General features: G+C 45.3%; 1 long non-coding RNA gene across 1 annotated transcript; it reads left to right on the forward strand.

Annotated features, from left to right (window-relative positions):
* Positions 1-12,986: 12,986 nt before the first annotated feature.
* Positions 12,987-17,479, forward strand: LOC110340376. Its single transcript, XR_002382169.2, has 3 exons — positions 12,987-13,040; positions 16,260-16,365; positions 17,049-17,479. It is a non-coding gene; the product is annotated as an uncharacterized LOC110340376 (long non-coding RNA).
* Positions 17,480-20,788: the final 3,309 nt, after the last annotated feature.

The raw sequence follows: 20,788 nt of genomic DNA on the forward strand, positions 1-20,788 counted from the left end.
GAGACAACTTCACAGGGAGAAGAAACTGCAGGCCATGGCGAGGGAATTCCAGCCAACTCCAGCAAAGAGAGGAAGAGTTGTCTGCTAAGAGTTGACTGTTGGTTGACACAACCAGGATGAGGGTGCCAAATGGGAAGTGGGGACAGTTAGGACACACTCCCTGATGTCGGTTCTGAGGACTGTGCCTGCAGAGTCCCAGCCTACGGAAATCAGAGATGGTTCAAGCTGCACCATTCATCCAGGGTCACTCAGAGTCAGTGTAGCCAAGCTGCTCAAGTTCAGCCCTTAGCAATAGTGACACTTCTGTCAATTGAGACAGTAGCTCCACCTGGAACACCGCTGTGCTGATTATGACTTTCTTTGATGGCCACCATCTCTTTGTCCTCTCACACTGACTCACTTCCTTTCAAAAAGGATTTTACTACTTTCTCAAGTGTATGGATGTTATGTCTGCATCGATGCCTGTGCACTGCATACCTGGTGTTCATGGGAGCAAGGGAGTGTGTTCAGATCCTTGGGACCAGAGTTACAGATAGCTGGGAACTACCATGTAGGTTCTGGGAATTGAACTCAATCCTCTGGAAAAGCAGCCAGTATGCCTAACCATTGAACTCTCTCTCTAGCCCTTATCACTTCCTTTCATGTAAGAGGTGACTTATTGTGTCTATCTCATACTCAGATGCATTCCTTTGCAAATATGCAGAAAAAGAACAGCATTATGTTTCTGAATGCATGTATCTATCTCCTTCTGTGCTGATCCTCCTTCCTCCCCTTCACTGACTCCTTCTTAACTTCACCTATGCTGAGATTTACTCCATATTCACTATTCTCCCCAGTGCACACATGTGCTTACACAAGTGTGTGTGTATGTTCATGCATAAGTGTGTGCACACATATGTCCACACACAGACATACACATATATCACATGTCTGCCTGTTCTTACACACACACATATACAGTTTTACAAATACAAGACACATGCATACTGTGTCTTTATAAACATACATAAATATGCAGTTTTACATTTTCTCATTATTTTGTCAAAATAAATATTCCTAAACACACCTTTCGGCGTCTTGACCTTTGAGCTCGGCAATGCCTTGACAAAAATCCCTTCTGTCCCAACCAGGGTTTGGGGCACCTCTGCTAATGGTGGCAAATGGCTCTGAAGGGTGCATGCACACATACAGTTATTTACTCCCAAGTCTATGTCTCATTACTCCAGCGGTTGTTCAATGTGAACATTCTTCTCTTATAAAAGGAATCTCACTTTGGTTTTGTTTTCGCCGTAAAAAGAAAAAAAGACTTCAAAGGGCCCTGGTGCAAAAAAATACAGAATTCATTAAATTATGATGAGCTCAGGACTCCTGTGGAGCTGGCAAAGCAGCAGCCAGAAGCCAGGTGAGTGGGGATGAGGTCCAAGTCCTTTAGAAATGCAAGTGTGAGGTTCAGACCTGGAGGGCCCAGTGACATTGCTGCTGCCATGGCCACCACCCTCAGCTCCAAACCACTTTAATAGCTATCAAACATATTTCTCCTTTTAGCCCCTCTTCTGTCCACTGGAGGACATGCAGGCATGGCCGTGTCCAACCCATCCTAGCTTCAGAGTCTGTTCCCACTGATTTGGGGAGAACATTGGCTGGATATAGTGTGTCTACCTTCACTGAGCTCTGGATTTGAAGGGAATCGAGGTGCAATAGAGAGAGTTCCAAAGACCCCTTGTGGCCAGCTGATAGAGGAGAAGAGGTCCACCTCAAGGCTCTGGATTCCAAGGACCCCTTAGAAGACAGATGGGAAGCTTGCTCTCGCCTCTTTCCTGAGAAACAGGTGATGTGTGGGACGTACCAATGCTGACAAGTGACATCCGCAGGCCGTTTGTCACAAAGATGGGAACCGGGCATGGCACATGAGAAGGGTGGGGTTCAGCTCTCTTCCTCCAGCTTGAGATGGTTCCCAGCATGTTCAGAACAGGGCCCAGAATAACTGGAAGAATGCTTCCCCAGCCATCTCCCTCCATTCTCACCAGGTGCTCCCTGGCACCCCTCTGTGGATCCTTTCTGACCACAGTGTCTTGCCATGTGCCCCTTGCCTTATACAGCTTGTGTCCACATGATGGGAACACATGTACAACGTCAGGGACGTAGTATCTTCAAAGTAAGACGTGAGACTGCCTGTGACTGACTTCAAGCCTTGCAGCAGCAGACGCCTGGAGCAGAGTGGTGCTGGCACCACGTGAATAAGGCCGAGGAAGGCCAAGAGGAGACTCCTCCCTGTTTCTTCATCTAAGGGGGAGGTTTGAAATTAAGTATGTGTGGCACACCGCTTCTTCCTAAAGGATGAATGCTAGATGTCCCTTCTCGTCTCTGGGAAGCCAAGGATTCTAGGTCAAAGGACAGTTCTCTGGGCACCCATTACCCAATCACTTCTGAGAACTTCATGTGTCTTCGCATGGAGACAAGACACCAAAGAGATCTTGTACACGAAGGGCTCTGTCCCCAGAGTTTTGCGGCACTGGAGTGAAACCTCATGAATTATCACTACTTGTACCAAATTGACCATTCATAAGGTTCAACAAAAATTTCCCTAATGACATCCCCAGAGTGTCTTCTTGAAGCTGCCAGGTCATCTGGCAGCCCACTCCATGTGAAAGCCACTCCTCCAACAGCTCTGGCTAAGGTCTCTTGAAAGTCAGCTGGGAAAGTGGTCAGGGGTTTGAGATGTCAAGACCTCCACCATGACCATGTATGCCATAGAGTCATCTCAAGAAGTGGCTCTGCAGAGAGGCTAAAATGACACTGCATGGCACCAGGACTCACATCCTGTGATTGCCATCTCCCTGAACTCCATCTGTCCTATGACGGACAGTGTCATCTTTTCTGACGGTGACTGTTAAGGGCATGATGAATCCATCACCATGCCAAACATAATGCTCTGTAATTCCTGTCCACTTTCTTTTTTTACTAGGACTTGTAGCTAGCTCCTAACCCTAGCTCCTTTTGTCCTTCTCTGACTGGACCTTGCTGGTGTTTCTAAACCCCACCCCATCTCTGTTGAAGGGAGCACCTGTCATCTCTCTTCAGAAAATTGGCAACAGGGCTCACTGCGGAGAGCTGTACTTGACTCCACCTTATTCAACACCTTCAATGACTAACTATCTGCACATGATACCCATTCCCTAACTGTAGGCATCTTGTGATGCTTAGATGTTGGGACCTGGTGTCTCTCATAAAGGACAGTTACCTCAGAATTCAGACACATCAGAGCCAGCTTTCTCCATTTCATCTGAACCTCTGCCCAGGCCAGCAAATGTCCTCTGAAATCAGGATGTGCAGATGCTCAGGAAGATACTGGAGCCCCAGGAACATGATCTTGGCTCCCCTGAGAAGTTCAGGAGACATTTAGCAATAAGAAAATGAGGACAGTCGGGTACACACAGGAAGAGAAAGCTATGAGTCAAGATGAGATATCTAACCCCAAGGCCAGGGGAGGTCACAGAGAAGGATGGACAGTTACACAAAGGAAGACACATGAGGGTTAACCTTACAGCAGATGGGAGACAAAGCCAAGGCAGGAAACAGCACACAGGCACTCAAAAAGACAAAACAGTAATGTCATGGAGAAATTTCCAACCAGTCACTGGTGGAGGCTTCCACTTATATGCCCTTCCAGACAATGGCGGGAGCAGCCGGAAACAATGACATACACTTAAAACCCCATTACTTAGGGCTCTGAGGCAGGAGGATAACCATTTATTTGAAGTCAGTGTTTGCTGTGTAGTAAGCTCAATGCTAACGTGGGCCTGAAGTAGATGTAAGAGCCTGTTAAAACAAAAACATTACAGTTTTGGCCTCTGAGAGCCGAAGACCTTACCCCACCTCCTCAAGGGTCAGCTAAGTGGCTGATGGAGTGGCTTAGGGCATTTTGTTCTCATTTTTAAAAACAAGCTATTTTTCAAGAACTGAAAGCATTAATTTGTCTTCGTGATTAAGAAACGTTACTTATTACTCATTTGCTTTTAGTGTGCCCCTAAATATATATACGTGCTATCTTTTTATATGTGTATGTGTGTGTGTGTGTGTGTGTGTGTGTGTGTGTGTGTGTGTGTGTGGTATTCCTTGAGATTCTGTGTACTTCTGAAATGATGGACTGTACCTCTCAGAACTTACCTGGTGTGGCCCCCTTCCTAAGTAATGATGACATCTCCCAGCTTGCTTCTCAAAACAGGACTTGGCCAAGGTGAGCTTGCGAGATGAGGTCACAGACAGACGGCAGCAGCTTCTTTCTATCTTGTTTACTCCTCTCTCACTTAGAGCTGGGGCAAGTGTGTGGGGCTGACTGGAGAGGAGGTCACTGGCCAGGAGCCAGAGAGGAATGAAAGCCTTGTGCCACCAGCACTGGAGAAACTGATCCTGCCACCGTCACGCTGGTGAGGTTGAAGCAAGCCCTGCCCTGGTCTTGCCTTTAGATGAGATAAAAACTGAGGCTACATTCTGAAGTGAAAGAATTTGAGGCAGGAGTATTTCAGCCAGTAGGTGTTGGGACAAGCTGTTTAGCAACGACATTGCTTAGCTCTTTCTGGGGACAGTATTTTGAGAGCGTACTCAAAGCCTTGTGTCCAAAACCTTTGTTGGTATGGTACTGATAAGACAGCACATCTGTTTAGATTTTGGCCAACAATTTAATTTTTCTGAAATAAAGGCATTCAGCTTTCTGACGAATGACCCTCAGTCCAGGGATTGCTGTCTTAGCAGGCAGAAGTGATGCTGGACCAGATAGCTGAAAGCTTGGGTACAGTTTCTTCCAGCTCTGGTTCACTTGCTATGGTACCTTTCATGGATCAGCATTCAGTGCTAGACACCAGATGCCACAGGTTAGGATCTAAATTTCCCTTAGGAGCCTCTCTGCTCCTGGATCAGCAATATTAGACTTTTTCAAACAGGTCTTGAGTTTCTTCCAGCCTGAGTCGGCTTCCGTTGTGCTAGTAGAAGCCCTCAGATGGGGTCTACTGCTTGGTATTTAGTTTCTAGGTGTTCTCAACTATGTGTTCCAGGAGATGTGACCTCTCCACATTAGGACATCCTAAACCAATATGATGGCAGCTGGTGAAAGGACATCAAGCCTTAGATGATGGTCCTTGGGATGGCTCTTTCTTGTTAACATGATATACTAGGGAAGAGAGAACTTCAACTGAAGAATTGATTCTACCACATAGGCCTATGACCATATCTGTAAGATATGGTCTTGGTTAATGATCTATATGGTACAGCAATGCCCACTGTGGGGAGTATCATCCCTAGGCAAGTGAGAATGGGCTGTATAAAAATGGTAGCTGAATATGAACCAGGGAAACAGTCTGTGAACAGTGTTTCCATAAAAGTTTATTTGAGCTTATACTTCTAGGTCACAGTCTATCACTGAGAAAAGTCAGGGCAGAAATTTGGAGGCAGGAACTGAAACAGAGGCCACAGAGAAACTTGCTTGCTTCCTCTGGATTGCTCAGATACCTTTCTTAAGCAGCCAGAGTCTGCCTGCCTAGGGATGGCACCACTCACAGTAGACTGGGCCCTCTTCTACATCTCTTAGCTTTTAATAAAATGTTTCACAGATGTGTCACAGACAGGCCAATCTGATGGAGGAAATTCCTCACTTAATCTGTGCTGACACAAGTCCCACCTTCATGGCTGTTGGCATATGGCTCTCTGTCCAGTACTGAAGAAGAGAAATGGTCACTTGGCCTAGCTGTCCTTTTTGTCTATGATGTTTGAGCTCTGACCTTCCCTGGGCACACCCCACCTGCTCCCATGCTGTATCCTTAATTCCCCACATATGCGCCTGCTCCAAGCTCTTTTGAAAGATAGCATCTATTGATCCACTCCTGCGAGGCTGATTCTTCCTACAGTACTGGGAAATGCTGGATGCTTGCAGCATTGGGTAGGATAGGGCAGCTTCATCACTTTACCAGGCTTCACAGCCCCTACCCTGGGCACTGAATCTCCTGCTGAAGGACTCAAGATACAACCCACCACCCACATGTGCCAGGCTCTGCTCAAGCAGGGCATGCAGGGGTCCCCTGGCCCACAGTTCAAGTTCCTAGCTGAATAAGTTTTTCCTAAGGAAGCATCAGCCAGCTTCTGGTGCATCCACAATTACCAGGTGGTACAAGTGCAGACAGGCTTTGTGATGGGGTACCAAAGGAAATTTGGCTCAGCCTGTTGTGATCCTATCAGAGTGTGGAGAAGCTAATGAATGGTAGGTTCCTTCTGGCTTTGTCTGTCTGCCTTCCCGCATTGTGTTTATCTACTTATGTATGGAAATCCAGGCCTTCTCAGCAGGCAGAGTGGAGAAACAGTGCCTCATCTCTCTGAGACACTGCACACATCATTCTATTCAGGCAGGAGCTTCGATCTGGCTCCATCAGTATAAAGGAGCCATCCTTCAGCCCTACTCCACCCAGAGCCCATGGCTAGTGATGGGTGCTCAGAAACAAAGAGATCAGAAACAAGGCATCTGTCAGGGAGGAAATGTACAAACAACAGAGGAAGGGCCAGCAGGTACAGCTGCGGGGCCAGGCCCAGGAAGGAGCTGGAAAGGGCATCCAAGGACACGACTCTAAGGTAGGATATTTTTCACTTTGTCCTCCTAGGCTTTCCAGGGTGGCCCCAGGATAGGAGTGTCACACATGTAGCTGCCTAATTCAAACAGAGGGACAGTTGATAGTGTCTGCTCATTACCATCTGTGGCTTTAGTCTAGAGGGAATCGTCTTCTTTGGGGATGTCAATTGTCAGAAAAATGTCCCTTCCATTTTGTGGCAAATGCAGTAGATACTGCTGTTGAGCACTGACCAGGCACTAGCTTCTCTGCCCAATGTCTGCTGTACTCATGTAATGCTGTATAACAAAATATTCCAGGCTTCAGGGGTGTGGGTCAGTCATCATCGTATGCAAAGAGTCTGTGGTTGGGGAGAATCTGTTGGCATCTTGAGGTAAGGTGTCCATTTTGGCCGCAGACAGATGTTTGACAGGTTTCAGTCCTCCACAGGGGAAGGACTCCCAGGAGTCATCCACACAGGATCCTTTGGTATTGGTTGTTTTTCTATAGGGAACTCTCATGGGGCTTTCTGAGGTTCACAGGGCACACTGACCAACGTTCCATAGAACCTCCATCACAAGTGAACTAATTGGAAGAACATGTCCTTAAAGGCCTGGCTTGTAGTCTCTGAATTCTGAGGGTCCATTGAAGAAGGTCACTATACAAGGGTTGGGATGCTGCTGCAATAATTTTCTCTAAGGGGAACTCAGAAATATCTATCTTCCTCACTCTAATATTCCAACAAACCAAAGGCCTCATTAGGGAACCAATGAAATAGTTGAATTGGCTCTCAGAGCATGGGTGGGGGGTTGCTGATAGGAGCTTGGACTGAACCTAAAGCAGACACACTGGGAAGTCTTCACCCAGCATGGGTGGAGCCACACAGATGAACGTTCCCATTCCCTTGTCTTCTCCAGCCTGTATATACCAGCCTCCCTGACGAAGGCATCAAGTGAAATTAGTGCAGAATGGTGTAAAAATGACCGAGGAGAGCAACCAAAGACCCTTCCCACCCCTCCTGTGAGGGAATGTCAACATTAAACAATCTGATCTGTTCCAAGCAGACACAGCTGCACTCCTGAAGATGGAAGTTGTTTGGCTAAGAAGTCTTGTATAACACGGACAGACCAGAGAGGGCTCTTCTTGAGGGTTGGAATCTTCCCACAGGCTGGCACTGACATGTGTCTCTCTCTACAAGGTTATCAGGGATCTCTGCTAATCTTCATGTCTTGGTTCTACATTTTCAGTAACATTCCCTTTTGTCCTTTGGGTCTCCATTTCCAAGCCTTTCTTCACAGTCCCCACAACAAAGCAGTGTCCACATATACCCAGTGTCCACTCATGCCCAGGATTCATTCACAACCAAGGTCTACTCACACCCAGTGTCCACTCACACCCAGCATGAAGCAAGGTTTAAGCGTGACTGTACACATCTGATACCAAAACCTGAACCCTAATTTTATGAGTTTAGCATCACTTATTTTGCTCAGACGTCTGCAGAGAAGAGGCATCTGATCACGTCCATCCCATGAGGCGCAAAGGCCAGGTGACATCATCCAGCTACCACCGGCTACTGGCCATCACCAGCTGAAGCCACCCACACATGTTGTCTCACCCTCACCTGGACCCACATCGTCTTCACTATGGGCCATGACCATCTGCACACTCCCCTCCCCCAGCCTCACCACTAACACTCTCCTCTATGTGCAAGGTCTTCACCTCTGCTCACAGCCCAGGTTCCAATGTGAGCTAGATGCTGCCATCTGCCACTTCCTGCACTTCTTCGCCCTCTGGGGTGTGGAATCTTGCAAGCGGAGACAGTCTGCACAGTTCTCCGTCGCCTCCTGCACATCCCTTGCTCAAGGCTAGTCTTTACAGTGAGGCCAGCCTCATTTATAACTGCCCTTCTCTGTCCTCAAACTTCCATTTTATTTCAGCCTAAGACTTCTCTCTTGGTAGCACCCTTCCTCACACTGGGCTGGATGAGGCTCCGTGAAGACACTTGTCTCCCAGTGTGACTTCTGTTCCTGTGCCCATGCCTGCCAGGTGGGAGTCAGTGTTAAAGAAGATGAAAGTACTGGGGGGGAGGGAAGAAAGAAGGAAAGAGGGAAGGAGGGTGGGGTGGGAAAATGAGGATGGAAGTAAGGGAAGGAGAGCGGGATAGAAAGAAGGAAAGGGAAGTGGGGAAGAAGGAAGGGGAAGAGAGGAAAGGGGAGGAAAGGAAAGAAAAGAGGGGACAGGGAGGAAAAAGGAAAGGACAGAGAGATGAAAGAGAATGAGAAGGAGAAGGAAGAAAGGAGGGAGGGAGGGAGGGAGGGAGGGAGGGAGGGAGGGAGGGAGGGAGGGAGAAGGCTGATGCATAAGAGTTGGGTTTGCTCATTCTCTGGGAAGAATCATTGTCTCCAACTCGCTCCACTAAATCCCAGCATCCTTACCTAACTAGTGAACACACGGAAGGCACGGCTAGGATGTGAAGGAGGAGGTTTCTCCACGAACATGGAGGGTGGTGATCTGATGGGCAGGAACGCAGAGACCCAGGATGAGAAGAGTCAAAGGAGAGGAGTGAGAAAGCCCCAGCTTGGTGGTCCATGGGCAGTGTCAGCCTGGACATACATGGGACTGACCTAGGCACTCTGCAAAATGTTACAGTTGTGCAGCTTGGTCCTCTTGTGGGACTCCTAACAGTGGGAAAAAAGGGTGTCTCTGACTCTTTTACTGGGTTTTGGGACCCAACTCCTCACACTGGGTCGCATTGCCCAGCCTTAATACATGGGGAGGTGCGTAGTCTTACGGCACCTTGATATGCTGTGTTTTGATGTTACTCTTGGGAGACCTGCCCTTTCCTAAGCAGAAACAGAGAAGGAGAGGGTTGTGGGTGGGAACAGAGACGGTGGGAGTAGAAGAAGAAGAGGGAGGGAAACTGTGGCCAGGGTTTGTTTTTAAAAAGGAAAGAAAACAGTGAAGACAGAGATAACAGGATTTAAGAGAGTCCCTGACTCAGTCAGAACACAAACCACCCTGCAAAGATGTGACCCTGGGTGCCTGCTGCTGTCCCTGGGTCACATCACCCACAGTGGTGACCCCTTTACAACCTGCAGGCTATTTGAGTACTTGCACCCGTCATACTGTTCTCATGTCTACTGCCTTCCTGTGCACAGCATTTTATTTCTCTATTTATAAAACTGTCTACATGAAATTAAAATGTATGAATCTTCCCGAAGCTGGCTTATCCTCCCAGCATTGAGAGTTATGCGTGTCTCCCGCACAAAACCCCAGTTCATCTGTCTGCTCCACACCGCATGCCATTATGTGAATATACTGCAATTTGTTTATCCATTTTCCTCTTGATGGATTTCTGCTGTTTTGCAGGGTTTCCTTGTGTCAAACTAATTTGAATGGAGAAGGCCATTGTCATGTGCCTTCCCCCTCATGTATCTAAAGGTTGGCCACAAAGGCAGGAGTGAGTTTCCTGGGCTGTGGGACACACATTTCTGTAGTGCTCTGGTTATTTGGCTGAGACCCTGGGAACTGGGAAGATAAGCGTGGGTCCCACTGTGGTCTTCCTCTAGGGCCCTGGAGCAGCGGTTTCTTGAACTTCTGAACTGCACAAACCTTGCATCTATCTTCCTGTTAATGAGTCTGGGGACTTTTTCCCATGTGTATTCAAGATCCTGCTTTAGTTTTGACAATGTTTCTATTGTGATTTTTTTTAAACCTCATTGATCTATGGTTTGGATTCAGATCCAGTACCAGCTACACACCTTTTCGGTATCTCAGCCCAGGTTCGAGTCTGTAGTATGGGTAGAGTCGTACATGCCTGTAGACCCAGTTGCTTAGAACGGAGGTAGGAGGATTGCTTATGTCAAGGAGTTTGAGACCAGCCCAAGCATCACAGAAATACACTGTGTCTCAGAAAAAACAAAACCAAAGTAATAATACATAGGATAACCTTTATCTTTAAAAATTAAAAAAGAATATTGGGTGTTGGAGAGATGGCTCAGTAGTTAAGAGCACTTTCTGGTCTTGCCAAGGGCTAGCTACTATTTCCAGCACCCACATTATCGGCTCATAACATCAGCTCTCTTCTGGAGGGAGGGCACTCACATTAGCATGCATGCACATGCACAATAAAGAAAAGAAATCAAAGTCTCCAGTTTTTGAAAGATTATTTTTATTGCCTGTGTGTGTGTTTTGCCTACATGTATATATGTTTGTATGTGCAGTGTGTGTATGAAGAGGCCAGAAAGAGGGTGTCATATCCTTTGGAGCTGGAGTTACAGATGTTATGTACCTGCAGACTTCCATAACAGCCTCACCCTTCACCACAGTCACACAGACAACATAGTCTTCTGTGTCCTTCAGCTATCTGAGGCTCTGTCTCTCTTACTGCCCTGCTGGCTGTCACACAGGCTGACTGTCGGGGTCTTCACTTCCAATCTTCTTAGTCCATGATGTCCTTTCTGTGCAAATATCGCTTGGTACTGCTCGTTTTACTCTTTTCCATTTGTGTGTGTGTGTGTGTGTGTGTGTGTATGTGTGTGTCTGTGTGTGTGTGTGTGTGCATGTTTTAACCCATGTGGGTGTGCTTCTGCATGTGGAAGCCTGCCTGAGGTTGACGTAGCAATTATTCCTGATCACTCTTCCACCTTATTCATTGAGTCAGGGTCTCTCAAGAAAACTAGAGCTCACACATATGGTTAATCTTGCTAGCTAGCTTGCTCTGGGGACACCTCTCCCACATCTCTGCCTTCCTGGACTGGAATTACAAGAGGCACGCATGTCCACCTAGTGTTCACATATGTTTTGAGTGTCTAAACTCTGTTCTCACACTTGTGTGTCAAATGCTTTAACCACTTGGCAATCTCCTCACTGAAAATCTTCTACCTGGCACCTGGTGGTTCTGAGCCCTTCTTACTCCACACAAAGTTCACCGCAACTCTACATCTTCTCAAAGGAAGTCCCTTCTCACATGGCTGGACTGATTGAAACCTCCTGGATTAGCCTGAGAAAGGGGACCTATTTGTAACAGCAAGTCTGTCTCCTGTCATGTAGAGAGATCATGTCATATGCACAGCTCTTTCTTACTGTCTTCAGTCAAGATTTACACATCTTGTTCAGGCTCTCAACACTTCTGTTTAAATTACTCCTAGTAATCTTGTAGCTTTTGTTGATTCTATAATTGATAATTTTATTGTTACTGTTTTCAGTACACAAAATTGCAATTGACTTTTTAAAATCTCCCTTTTATCTTGGGATGTCTCCCACCTTTCCACACCTCTTTTTTATAGCTCCCTCCATTGTGTGGTGTTCAGTGAGAATTTCTCCTTTGCTTTAGACTCCCCAGTGTCTTAGATCCTTTATGTGATAGACTTTTGTCAACCTGACACAAACTTAGACAAACCTTGGGAAGAGGAGCCTCAACTGAGAAAATATCTCCATCTGAATGACCTGTAGGAAAGTCTATGGGGGCATTTTTTGATTAATGATTAATGTTAGAGGGCCCATACCTTGTGGTTGGTACACCCGGGGCAGGTGGTCTTGGGTTGTGTTAAAAAAATTCAAATTGAGCAAACCCCTGGGAGCAGGTCAGTAAACAGCATCCCTCCATGGTCATTGCCTCAGCTCCTACCTCCAGGTTGCTGCCTTTGGTTCCTGCCTTAGCTTCCCACATCGATGGAAGCTATTATCTGAAATAAGCTCTTTCTCCCCATGTTGCTATGATTATGGTGTTTATCACAGCAACCGAAAGCAGCCGATGCTATGGGCCCATCCTCTCAGCACTTGTTTGTCTCTATTGCCTTCATTTGTTCTGCAGTGTTTTCCAGTTCCCTTGCTTCTTGTGGGAGGGTGGCCATTACCCTAGTGATCCCTCCAAAGATGTAGGAAGAAAGATTGCAGAGCTTTCAGAGTTAAGGGCTCATCGGCACAATGGGTAAATCTACATGCTGTAATTTGCACTGATTTATCTTGAATGTTTCTTTTTGACTGTGTTGGGGGGCAGGTGTGGATATGTATGCAGTTACCTGCTTATAGAGGTCAGATGTTAGCATCAGGTGACTTCTTTTTCCCTCATTATATGTTTTTATTTAAATTAGAAACATGAATGCTTCATGTGTCAATCCCAGCTTCCTCTCCCACCTCTCCTCCCTTGTCCCTCCACCAGCCATCCCAGCCCGCCACCCTATCCCCACATCATTCCCCAGGGAGGGTGAGGCCCTCCTTGGGGGGATCTCCAAAGTCTTTTCCCACGTGTCCAGGCTGAGAGAGCATCCCTCTATTTGGAATGGGCTCCCAAAGATCATTCATACAGCATGGTAAACACTGATCTACTACCCAAGGCCCCAGTGATTTATGTGGCCTCCTCACTGGCACTACATTCATGGAGTCTGGATCAGTTCCCTTTTGTCCTCTCAGCCATCAGTTTGGGATTGAAGAGCTCCCCCTTATCCGGTAAGCTGTCTTTGTGGGTTTCACCAACATGGTCTTGACCCCTTTGCTCATCACTCCTCCATCTCTGTCACAAGGTTCCAGGAGTTCAGTTCAGTGTTTAGCTGTGGGTAACTGTCTCTGCTTCCATCAGTCACTGGATGAAGGTTCTAGGATGGCATATAAGGTAGTCATCAACCTTATCATCAAGGAGGGGCATTTAATGTAGTCTCTCCACTATTGCTTAGTTTGCCAGTTGGTGTTATCCTTGTAGATCTCTGCAGATCTCACTAGTGTCAGCTCTCTCCTCAAACCTATAATGACTCTTTATTATAGTATATCTCATCCTGCTCTCCTCTATTCTTACCTTGACTCAACCTTCCTGCTCCCCCATGCCTTCTTCTCCCCTCCTCTTCTCCCCCTCTCTTTTTCCTGGTTTACTCTCCCCTACCCCGATGTTCCCAACCTGCTCAGGAGATCTTGCCTCATTCCACTTCTCTGGGGTATCATACATATCTCTTGGGAATCTCCCTGTTTCCAAGACTCACTGGCACTTCTATACCTATTATTCTTAAGTTTGGTCTTTTCACGGTGTCCCAAATTTCCTGGATATTTTGTGCTAGGGATTTGTTGGACTCAAATATTTCTTTGTTCGATGAATCTAAAAAGCTAGGGATTTGTTGGACTTAAAAATTTCTTTGTTCGATGAACCTAATTCTCCTAGTGTATCTTCAACACCTGAGATTCTTTCTTCCATCTCTTGTATTCTGTTGGTTATGCTTGCATCTGTAGTACTTGATCATTTTCCCAGGTTTTCTATTTCCAGCATCTCTTCAGACTGTTTTTTTTATTGTTTCTATTTCAGATTTTGGCCCTTGCACTGTTTGAATTGTTTCTTGATATTTTTGTTTTGCTCCATTTCTTGCATTTTTTGTTGTTTCTTCCATCTCTTTAAGGGATTTTCTTATATCCTCTTTGAGGGCTTCTATCATTTCCATGAAGTCGTTTTTTATGTCATTTTCGTCTAGTCCATTCATGTTAGGGTGTTCCAGTCTTGTTGGAGTAGAGTCTCTGGACACTGGCGGTGTCATATTGGTTTTTCTGTTGCTACTTGTGTTTTTATATTGTCTCCTTCCCATCCGTTCCTGCAGTGGGTTCCAGAGGGTGCCTCTTCCTCTCCTGACGAGTGTGGGGCCAGGGTTCCCTTCTGGTGGGTGTAGGCAAGTCCACTGTTCTGGTAGCTCTCCACTTCCTGGTCTCGTGGGTGGAAAAGTGGACTAGGATGCTGGGGTGCTTTGGATCCCACTGGGATGGATGGGAGCCCCAGTGGTACACCCCAAGCACAGGAGTGTTGCCTGGAGACAGGCCTTGATAGTCTCAGGCATGTGGGTGGAGCAGGAGACTAGGATGCTGGGGTGAGTTTGCTCCTGCCTCTGTGATGGAAGCCACCTTGGCAGTCCCCAAGCACCGGCAGCCCGTCTAGTCCTAGTTCCGTGGGTGAAGCAGGAAACTATAGTCAGTACCTTGCCTCCTGCCATCTCTGCCAGGATGGAGCCTCAGTGGCAGAGTCCAGGCCCAGGCAGGCAGTCCGGAAGTGGGCCCTGGTTTACCTGGATCCAAAGGTGGGGCAGGAGACTTGGGAGCATTGGCTCTTGCCGCTGGGATGGAAGACGCAGCAGTAGCTCAGGTGACTTCTTTAATCACTCTCTATCATATATTTTGAACCAGGGTTCTCTCACTGAATCTGGATTTATCTAGACTTGTTGGCCAGCAAGCCCCAAGGATCCTTGTGTCTCTCTGCTTTGCCAGTGCGAGGATCATAGGTGTGCAGCACTGTGCCCCGCTGTTTATGTGGGTGATGAGGATTGAACTCAGGTCCTCATGCTTGTATGGAGAACACTCTACTCATTGAGCCTGGTTTTTTTTTTTTGCTGCAACTTCCTTTTGCATCTAATCTCCTCTGTTTTTAGCAATATGTTTTTGTTTTTAGTGACTGTTCCAGGAATTGCAACAGGCATTCCTAACTTGTTGGAATCTACCCCAAGTTAACATGCTAGACTCCCCTCTATTAATACTTTACATGGGGTGTATCCTGCTGTTTGTGACTACTGTTCTGTGTGCCTTATTTTCCTGGGTGTCTTAAATCTCATTGTAGATCCTTTACATTATATTTGCTTCAAGCCATTGACTTGTAAGTATTTGAGACAGGAGAATGAGGAACACAATCCCCAGTACATCATGCATTCATGACTGTGACATTCCTCTGGCCTCCTCCCTTGGCTGTAGGTCTTTCTGACCACCTGGACTACAGTTTCCCTCAGTTTATTGCCTGATTCTCCATGCTGCACTCTTTTTAAATTCTTAATTATAAATGGGCAAGTTGCTGTCATGCATTCCACACTCATACAGAAGACACTGGGATTTATGAACACAGCATGGGATAATTATACCCCATCACTCTCTTGTGCAGGGAGCATTTGAAAAGTGCCTTACCTACACTGTTCACTATTCCATACTGGATGATGCATGAGACTTTGACTTGAAGTTTTTCTGGGTACCCAATTTCAGGTTACTGTGTTCTTTTGGTTTGAGTCCTGAGAAGGTGATCCTGTATTCCCTCAGTGGCAGGCTTTGTTCCTAATGAACTATCAGTTACACTGTGGTTCAGTGTCAAGTGACACACAGACCCTCCTTTTCTAGTGGCTACTTCTTATTTCTCTCCTTTCTTTGTCTCTTTGCTTCTCTCTCTCTCTCTCTCTCTCTCTCTTCTCCTTCTCATCTTCCTTCCTCTGACTTTCAGCAATTCAAAATGATAAGTAGAGCACTGTGTCTCTGTTGGGACACACTAAGCTTCCTGCATCTATGGAGGACTTTTTTTTTCATCCAGAGGAGGGAGCACGGAGGCCTTCCTTCCAGGCCTCCTGTCCTCCCTCCTCATCGCAGCCTCAATATCAGCAAACACATCTCTTCACGCCTATGTTTCGGTGTTTTGTTTTGTTTTCTTCCTGGGAGCTCCATATTGCTCTGCCTTCAATGTCACAGCTCTGTCTCCTCAAGTAGCTTGCCTACTTCAAAGCCCATTTCATTACTCTTGTTTGAATTTCAGATAAGGTGTTTTTCTTCCCAGATTTTCACTTTGTTCTTTTTCAGAACTACCATCTTTGTTCTACACAAGGACTCAATCCCTTTCGTGCCCAAATTTCACTTTACACTGTGAGATCTTTACAAAAGTTGTTTTAACAGACTTGCCTACTGGTCACAAGAAGTCGGATGGACATCCTTCATCCTGCTCCTGTGTGCTGTTTGCCGTAAGGCTGTTAGAAATCCTAGGACCATTTCATCTCAGTCAGTGAGTAAGAGCACTACAGATGTAGGGGTTGCTTCCTTTTCATGCTTCAGATCCATATTTGCTTCTGGGGCTGGGGAACATCCCAATATGTATGTGGTTGGGGTACACACTGCTGATCTCCTTCTCTGGGTGTCATTGGCTACCAGCTGCAAGGGAAGAGGGAGCAAAAGTAGTGAGCAGGCCTCAGATGGCTGTACGTACTACAGAAAGAACCTCCAGAAGTCAGCTTCAAGGTTGATTCATATGATCCAAGTCAAGGGGAAGAGAGGATTGACAAACAAGGAAGGGAGTGCACCTAATTTACATATGCAGACCTGTTTGAGGACAGATTGCATTAATTCAAATACCACAGCACAAAATAAAAGGAGGGGCCTTGTGTGCTGAGCCCTATTTGTAGGGTGCTTTGTACAAGTAAGGTCAAGCATCCAGGACTAGGGACATTATCCAAATAAAACAGATGGGGAGTCCTGCCAAGAAAGGGAGTCCTCCACTTTGCACTGAGCTCAGAATGCTATCCTGGTATAGTAAACTCAACCTTAAATGCAGGCTACTCCAACAATAACCCATATGCTTCACAGGGTTAGCTGGAGTTGGCTCTGGGTCCTACCTATGATAGACTAGATTTAATCTGTGATTGACCCAGACATCACCAATAATGCCAGCATCTCTTTATCTGGCCATAGGTGGATCTGAAAGATTTGGTCTGAGGGTTCAGCTCTGCCCAGGCACCTTGAGTGACTGACTGCTGGAGAGAAGAGATCCAGGCCTGTTGACAGCAGCATATCCCCTTGCACTGTTCCTAACTATTATGATGGAGCCCAAGATTCATCTATCCCTGCTCTTTGACACATTGACCTGGGAATGGAGCTTGTCCATAACCTTCTGTATTCACCAGAGATAGGAATGACTGGCAAGCTAGATGACTCAGAGATGTCATGCTTATCGAACTCCCTAGAGCTTCTATTCCTTTTCCTTTTAATAATTAATTTATTTTTTATGTGCATTGGTGTTTTGCCTGCAGGTATGTCCATGTGAGGGAGCCAGATCCCCTAGAATGAAGTTATAGACAGTTGTGAGCTGCCATTTGGGTTTTGGGAATCGAACTCAGGTCCTCTGGAAAAGCAGTCAGTGCTCTTAACCTCTATGCCAGGTCTCCAGACCCTTCTTTTACTTTCTGAATATGTTTGACAAGCTATATATTTTGGACAAATTGTCTTTGCATATAAAATTTTATTTATGTGAAATTGAGTAATGTGTTTCCTTTTTTCTCTTCTACTGGGTCTTTCTTTCAGTTTTATTTTTAATGTCATTTGTTCAAAATTGCCCTTAGCTTTTAAAAAATTCCTTCATTTTTAATTTATACGTATGGCTTTCGTATATCCCTATGCACTATGTGCATGTATGTAGTCCTCAGATACTAGAAGAAGGCTTTGGGTTCTCTGGAACTGGAGTTACAGACCTTTGTGAACAACCATTTGGTGCTTGGAATTGAACTTCAGTCCTCTGGAAGGGTAATTAGGGCTCTTAACATCTGAGCTGTCTCTCCAGCCCCCACCCTTTCATCTTTTTAGAACGTTAGTTAGTTAGTTAGTTAGTTAGTTAGTTAGTTAGTTAGTTAGTTAGTTTTAGCTAGCTGGTTGTTTGGTTGGTTGGTTTTAGTAGCTAGGCAGTTAGTTGGTAGAGAGGGTGCTTGCTCCTCAATGTGTGTGTAACGATCAGAAGACTACTTGCTGATTCTCTTCTACTCAGTTCACTAGACCTGAACTGGGCATCTCTATCCCGCGATTCAGATTTCTAGACCCTCTTTAATTATTTTTAAAATGTGTTTCAGGGCTGGAGAGATGGTTTAGATGCCCTAAGTTAGGACTGTTCTTAAAGAAAGCCCAGATTAGTTCCCAAGCTCACAACCACCTGTAACTCCAGCTCCAGGAGATAAGACTCCCCATTTTGGCCTCCGTGGACACTCACACATGCACGCATGTGCGCACGTGCGCATGCACATGTGCACACACACACACACACACACACACACACACACACACAATGATAAAATAGGTAAAGATGTACATCAAAGCTTCAGTTTTCCTCTGAGTGCTTCCCCAGCTCTGCTCTGTGGGCTGTGTTTCTATTACCAGAACATTTTCTGGCTTTTGCTTTGACGTTTTGACTGACAGATTGTTTGGAGATGTATTGTTCAGTCCCTCAATTGTTACATTTCCCAACTAATTGATTCTTGGATAAATTACACTCTGTTCTAATCACTAATACCATTGTCAGTCTTTGGAAATTTGTGAAGCATTTTGCGGTGGCCCAGCATTCTAGAATCAGATGACAGCATTGTGCCAAACAGTGCTTCTCTCTGCCTCCTGCCTGGTCCCACAGACTCGATTTTATTATTTTATCTTTAAAGCATGTATGTGTTTAACTGTGTACCCTACAGATAATACTCCACTAGACAATTCTAACAGAATTTCCGTCTTACTATCTACAACGTGTGTCTAATCCGTTTGCTTTTATTCTCATGATTGATGGAGTTGACTTTAGTTCCTAATGCTTTATTGTTGGTTTTGTTACAACTCTTTCTGTTATGTCAACATTTTTATCTGGCACAGGTTGTTTTCCCCCACTGATCTATTTATTGTGTATCTCTGTGAGTCTGTGTATGCCATAGAATACATATAGAAGTTAGGCCAGTATGTGGGTTCTTCAGACTCAAACTCAGGTCATTGGGTTTGGGGGCAAGTACCTTTACCTGCTGATCCATCTCATTGGCTCACCACACATTTGCTTTTAATATTTATGAAATGGCATGTTTTAATTAATGTGTACTTAATTACGTCTCAGATTCCGTATTGCTGTCTTATATTTAATGATAATGACATTACAGTGGCTTTGTTCCATATTTACTTTCAAATATTGTGTTATTTTTAGCCTAGTCACACAGTTTTAATCTTAGAAATGAGTTACTGAAAATATTATTTGATACAGCCAATATTTGCTTAGAGTTATGCAAAGATGAACAGGGGTCATCAGTTTCATCATTTGACATGTTTGAGGATTTAACTCTGTTTCCCATTTTCTCTAATATCAGAATTCCCAATTGGCTGATGCCAGGTCTCCTTTCTCCCATCCCTTCTTACACTTCTGTTACGCGTTGCACATTTTCCTGCCTAGGTGCTCCATGTAAATTTTTTTCCGGGTTTACACTCCATTCAACACTTTTATTTAGCTGTACCAAACTCTGTATTCAACATGGCATCTACTCTTGATTTTATTAACAAGATGCATCATTACTTTAAAAAAATGTGTTTTGCCATTTTTCAGTGTCTTGCCTTTTTGATGTTTCCAGGGTTATCTTTTGAGTTTTTGATGCATCTTAATGCATACACATGTCTCTGTGGATTGTACTTTATTATACTGGCAAATCTATTACTTTCTCCATACTGTATCTGGAGATTATTGCTAAAGATAGTGGGTTGAGTTGTAAATGTTGAAAGCTCCTGCCCAGGTTCCTCAGGCTTAGGACTTCGAGTCCATGTTTACCTCATGGCAACTGCATTGCTTGGCATCTTCTGTGTAGGTTACTAAATGTAACTTCAGTTCCAGATCCAGATGAGTCAATGGCTCATATCATCTGTTTCTTATTTTACCTGGGGTCCTAGTTTGAGTGGCCATGTATTCCTCTGTGTTGGAAGGTGGATTTTCATATCATTTCTGGTACGTGTCTCTGGACATGTTGTCTTTCAGGTTCCAGCTAGGAGTCACTGTTACATCTTTGTCCTTTGCGTGGTTCCAAAGAAATCAGTTTGTCTCACAGAAGGATTTCACTTTATAAGATAGAAGACACCCCAAGGGAGACACAGGGTCCAGCCTTGGCCAGCTCCCTTTGTTTGGGACTATTTAATTCCTTCCCTGGAGATTCTTCTTAGTTTCACAGAAGCTCAGCTGGGCATGTTTACACCTATTACATTTTATACTGTGCATCCATGACTGTGGTGTAAGATAATATCTTCAATCCCTGTTCTTACTAAAGTATCACTGGAACTACTTAGTGGATAAAATAAAACCATTAAAACAGCTCTTTGTTGACATAGTTGCAAAGGTCAAAAGACTTACTTCACTTTTCACTGCAATTCCTAGCACCCAGGCTCTTCTATGTGCAAACGGCTCACTCCATCCCCGACTTCACAATAGTATCTGAACCATTCACTCTGACCACGATGTCACTGTGACATTTGAAACAGATCCCAGCATCTTCATTGCTCTGCCACGTATGTCAAGGCAACAAGGTTTATCAAACATGTGCAAGATTTTGTTTGCTCAGTTCATACACATTGAGTTTTCTTTCTGATATACCTTCAATATTTGAGACTGGAGTTCTACTGTGGCCAACTCTGTCTGAGTCACATTGTGCTAAGCACAT

The sequence above is a fragment of the Mesocricetus auratus genome, unplaced genomic scaffold (assembly GCF_017639785.1).
Source record: "Mesocricetus auratus isolate SY011 unplaced genomic scaffold, BCM_Maur_2.0 Super-Scaffold_100010, whole genome shotgun sequence".
Lineage (NCBI taxonomy): Eukaryota > Metazoa > Chordata > Mammalia > Rodentia > Cricetidae > Mesocricetus > Mesocricetus auratus.